Source organism: Ursus americanus, chromosome 3 (genome assembly GCF_024610735.1).
Source record: "Ursus americanus isolate L20-20 chromosome 3, mUrsAme1.1.p, whole genome shotgun sequence".
NCBI classification, from domain to species: Eukaryota; Metazoa; Chordata; class Mammalia; order Carnivora; family Ursidae; genus Ursus; species Ursus americanus.
Window position 1 is genome coordinate 59,832,984 of NC_142129.1, and position 5,694 is coordinate 59,838,677.

The 5,694-nt window shown below is 41.3% G+C and overlaps 1 pseudogene; it reads right to left on the reverse strand.

Annotated features, from left to right (window-relative positions):
• Nucleotides 1–3,999: 3,999 nt before the first annotated feature.
• On the reverse strand, nucleotides 4,000–4,827 carry LOC123788689 (serine/threonine-protein phosphatase 2A catalytic subunit beta isoform pseudogene; annotated as a pseudogene).
• Between the last annotated feature and the right edge of the window lie 867 nt (nucleotides 4,828–5,694).

The window sequence follows — 5,694 nt, forward strand, 5'->3', positions numbered from 1 at the left end:
ATAAAAAATACTATCAATAAATAACAAGTATTACCTGGTAATTTTATTGGCGGTAGACAAAGTTTGGTATTTCCAGCCCAGAAAATTATGGGTATATAGAGACATAATAATAGTTCCACAGCCAGCAAGATACTAAACCAATAATGGTTTATGGGTTATTTTATGTCTTACAAGCACACAGCTCTCACTCTCTAGTCCTGGTATGTGTTTTTCTTCCAAGCAAATACTTAGAGCACACACAGTCACAGAATGCTGTAGTCTACCTTGTGGGGGCAGCACAATTTTACAGCCTCAATTTATTACACAGAAACCACACACACACACACAATTTCTAGGAAAAGTTTGATTTGCATGTTTCATGGTCTTCAGAGAAATCTTTCCCAAGAGCCTCCTTAAAATAACCAGTCTATGTGCTGGGAATTTGGATTGTAAAGTAAGCACAGCTGACCTAATCTGAATCAGAAAACGTTTCTACTTGTCATTTTCAAGATGCAACATCTACATGGTCGTTTACAAAAGGGTTACAATTTTTTAAACTTATTCAGAGTTTTTTAAAAACCTGAGCAATTTTGCATCTTATGTGAAGCTTTATGTGCTGTGTACGTATTAGAAGGAGGGGCCAGGAAATGTTAATAGTATAAAGGGGGTACTACAAAACTGTGGTCATTTCTAGATTTCCTTAGGGTGAGCTTTCAGAGGGATTCAGGAAACAATTCAGTTAGTATGAAGGATTTAGTATCAGTCCTTTTTCTTCCAATCATCTTAGAAATAAAGATAAGGGAAGGATCGTCAGTGCTCACAAAATTTCACACCTGCCCTTCTCAGTCTCTTATAAAACACACCAGTTTTAAGAGTCCTGATTTCCAGAAAGGGTAAAAGTCCTAACAACTGCTGGTTTAGAACTGGTTTATCATTAAATCACTTTGTAAAATTCAGATTTGCACAGAAAAACATAAGCTTTGATATTAAACAGAAAAGAAAAATCCAAATAATGTTTGCGTGTTTCACTGAAGTTACATGTAGGAAAGCCCACCGCCGCATAGCAAGAGCTGGAAGAGGGGAAGTTTAGAAGAACAGCACGGAAGAAAATAACTCCAGATGGCAAAGTAGTTAAAATGCAAGCCAAGGGAATGGCATGATTTTAACTATAGAGTTGTGCCCCTTAGAATTTGCTAGAACATGCAGATCTCAGCAAACCTATTAGAAACATGAAATGTGGCAAAACACTTTCTAGTTACCATTTTTGTAGGGAAACGGTGCAGGTGAGTCGGCCACCCAGCAGCTGAAATGAGAAAACTAAATACAAATCCCAGGATTGCCACCAGGTTGTGTTGTGCCCTTGCATGCTGAAAAACATCTGTAAAGCCTCAACCCTGAAGCGCACAAGTGAGGGGAATGCTAGTGGGCATTTCATAAATGCTGGTCCTGATGATGGCTGTTATGGGAGGTAACTAATGATTAAAAGAAAGACCATTTACATACAGAGTGATGTATGGATGTTGACTGCTGTCCTACGATCTACTTCTCTAAAGGGAGTCTATAGCAAATTTTATGGGAACTGTAGACTGGGGAATAATGCTATTACATCTGGTATGGAGCCCGCCAACAACATGGTAAAGACTGGAATCTTCCTATTTCGTGACCACCAACAATACCAAGCTAGACGCTTTGTTGTTGTTGTTGATGTTGTTGTTTTAAATACACAAGGGTAACTAAGTAGAGTCTATACTAAAAATGTCCTTTTGTGAAATAATACAATTTCATCTATTATCCTTAATCAGAAGAATAAAGACTAGTACTAACTTTTATCTGTTGAACATTTGGGGAGTGGAGTACAAAAGGGAAAAGAGGGACACACTAATATAATGGGAAAGAGAAGTACATTTTGAAGATGTATGCCTTCATGGGCCACAGTTTTGTTTTTTTTTTTTTTTTTAAAAAAACCACCCTACTGAGATAGCATCCACATACCGTAAAACCCATTTAAAGTGAGCAGAGCATAACATAGAGAAGTTGAATCATTAGGCTATATACCTCAAACTATTATTAACATTATGTGCAATTATACTTAAATGAAGTATGAAATTCCGTGATATTTAGTATATTCACAGGATTTTACGATCATCATGGCAATCTGATTTTCGAACTTTTTCTTTCCCCCTGAAGAATCCCCCTGTCCTTCCACTTTGGCTCACCTCACTCACAGCTGTATATCAGAGGGTGCCTGGATGGCTCAGTGGGTTAAGCATCTGCCTTCGGCTCAGGTCATGATCCTGAGGTCCTGGGATTGAGTCCCGCATTGGGCTCCTTGCTCAGCGGGGAGCCTGCTTCTCCCTGCCATTCCCCCTGCTCGTGCTCTCTCTCTCTCAAATAAATAAAATCTTTTTCTAACACAACTGTATATTATAGACACGTCATATAAAAGAGATCATACATCATTTTTTGTGACTGGCTTCTTTCACTTAATGTGCTTTTTTTCAAAATGTTTCAGTATATAACTATGTATCTGTCCTTCCCTCCATTATGTGGCTGAGTCCCTGCAGTGCGGGCAACCCACTGGAGGCTTTTATCAGTTGACAGGCCTATGGCTTGTTTATTTTCCATTTCTGGTTCTCTTTCAAGAACTCTCCTTGCGAGGCAGATGTTCTAGCATCCTATTCCCTCAGGTTTTATTTGGCAGTATCTTTACTTCACCTTCATTTTTGAAGGATGGTTTTATGAGGGTTAGGATTTTTGACGGTCTTTTACTTTCAGCACTCTGCCCGTGTCTTCCCACTGCCCTCTGATCTCCACGGTTTCTGATGAGAAGTTAATTGTTCATGCTATTAAAGTTTCCTTATATACAATGAGTTATTTTTTCACTTGCTTTCAAGATTTGCCTCTGTCTTTCAACATTTTGACTACACTATATCTGGTTGTGGATCTCTTTCCATTTATCCTGCTTGGAATTCGGCTTCTTGGATGTGCCGATGGATGCTTTTCTTCACATTTGGTTAAGTTTCCAGCCATCGTTTCTTTGACTTTTTTTCTGTTGCTTTTCCTCTTCTCTCTCCCTCTGGTACACCCATCATGTACATTTTTGTGTGCTTAATGGCATCCCCCATTTCCCTGAAGCTGTTTATTCATTTTTTTCTCTTTTCTTCAAATTGCCTAGTTTCCAGTGATCTATCTTCAGTTTTTGATTCTTCCTTCTGACCTCAAGTCTACTGCGAAGCCCCTCCATGGAACTTTTCTTTTTGGTTATTTTACTTTTCATCTCCAGAATTTCCAGGTGTTTTTTATTTTTATTTTTACTATAATTTTTTTTAGTTCACAAGTTAATTATGAAAAACACTGCAGCGCTCCTGTGCAGTAACATGGCCTTATAGGAGGAGGGAAAAACAATTCTCTTCAAAACAACTCACCAGATTCTGACAATAACAAAGAACAACATGAGGCTGAAATTTGAGAAGGGAAATAAACTGAGTGCAGAAAAATCATACCATTAAATTAAATGGTATACCTGAAAATAAAACAATTTCAAAACTCCCTCGTAGAGGGGAGACCTTGGTACTTAGTTTTGAAAATGTTCGTGAAGCTCCAATGATTATTTGCTGCTCTCCTTATCTACAGTCATGCTGGGTAAAGCCATAGCTAAATGGAAGTTAAATTGTATTCGCAAGGTGTTAACGTTTATATCTTATTATCTGCAGTCTCTCAAAGAAAGCAAAAGTCAGTACAAATAGCACTTTGCCAGAAACTGGTTTCTTCACCAACAATGTCGCTTCATTGTGCAACGAACTGATTGATTCTGAAGCGATCTGGGCTGTTGATGACAAGAGGCTTTGTATTTTTATATGGCACATCCTCTGGAGCCTGTGAAAACAAGTGTTTTGAATGTTAACTATTCCCTGACACTTTGGAGTTACTGTTGCTCTTCCCATTTCCATGAGGTCGATATATGGTTCATGGTAACACTGTACAAGTTTAAAATTTCATGACAGGAAGTGGTCCTGGGTACTACGAGTAACATGAGGCTCGCCTCTGCTGTCGAGTATCATCAAGTTCCGCGACTGCAGCGTGACTACCACAACGGTAACAGCAGTTAGGAGCAGTGCAAATCATTACTACGTTCCGGTCATCACACCAGTTACATCCGTCCATCACCAGCTGGTGAGCTCGGACACCAGTGTGAGGCCACTGGCATGATTAAATGTTTCAGAAGAGTCCTGTCCGGAGGTGTAACCAGCCTCCAGGAGATACACCCCAACCACCCGGATCGTCTGGATCTGGCACAGCAAGTCACACATGGGGCCCTCAGGAGGAACTTGTAGGCTCTCCAGCGCTCTGATGTGACCCAGTGTGGCTATGGACGGTGAGAGGCCACCGTGTAGACAGAGTATCTGCCCACCCACCAAGGCAGTGAGAGGGAGAGTCAGAAAGATCTTTAAAATGTTTCCAAACGTTTGCATTTCCCTATTTCCTTCAACAGTCTTCACAGAAACCCTATTCTCATGGGATCTGTCTGCTCTCATGATGTCCTCGAAGATTGGTAGCTCACTCCCAGTAACAAACCTAACGAGCCGCAGGCAGAGTAAACTATTTCAACTGAGTAGTACCCTCCGTCAACATACTCTCCCACAAAGTAAGTCGTTTGTGTCTGGTGACTTGCCACCAATTCTAAACAGTGAGATCATGAAATTGTCCCTGCGCATCTCCACAGACGGGGACTGGACTTCGAACGTCCTGTACCTCGGATTCTTCTGTCAGGATTTCTTTAGCCTGTGTGGCTGCTGGTGGCTGCTTCCTGCAGGACCGGCCCCCAGCCACTGCCCTCGTCCCCTCCATCCAGTCCTGGAACTCGGCTCTCTGTAATGGTGGCCACAGGCGTGGTGACCTCACTCCAGATGTTTAAAAATAATTTTTATCTCTTCATTTACACTCTGATGAGACATTGTCATCATACTCTTAATTCCTGAAGCATCATGTTTTTTAATCTTCAAACACATTTATAAGAGCTGCTGTGAAGTCTGTCTGCTAAGTCGGCTATCTCACCACATGGGCCCCTTCAAAAGCGGTTCTTATTGCCTACGTGTAGGCATTATTCCGTGTAGGGATCACGCTTTGTTGCTTCTCTGCAGATCTCAGGGTTTTTTTAAAGTTAAATATTTAGGTATATTGCAGCAAATCTGGATGCTGAGAACTCCCTGGGGGTCATCCTGTATTCGTTTGTGGGGTCATTTATTTGCTTAATGACTTTGTTGAACTGCTTCTGCAAATTTTAATTCCTTTCCAGCATTCAGGCTCTAGGGTTCCTACTCAGATTTCTTTCCATTGTTTTTATCTCCTGGTCTGGCTCTGTAAAAGTCAGCCCTGGGTTGGCATAAGCTACTTACCGGCTTGGAGGCTGCTAACATTCACGTCTAGGAGTTTATGTTCTGTCGTCACAGCTTCCTTCAGGGACTAGTAGCTTAGAGATCTCCATTTGGAACTCTCCCAAGAGGCAGTAGCTTGGGGTACGCATTGTTTCCCAGACTACCAGGGATAGTGTGATTTTATTTCTGTACCTAGCTTGCTAGTAGTCCCTAGGTGAGAGTAGCTTATCGTTCAACCTGTGTTTGGTCAGTTTGTGTTTAATCCTGTATGGCAGCGAGGGTTCCGCCCTCTGTCGATGGGCCTTGTGTGGCGGGGAAATGCTTATAGGTGGTCACCCCT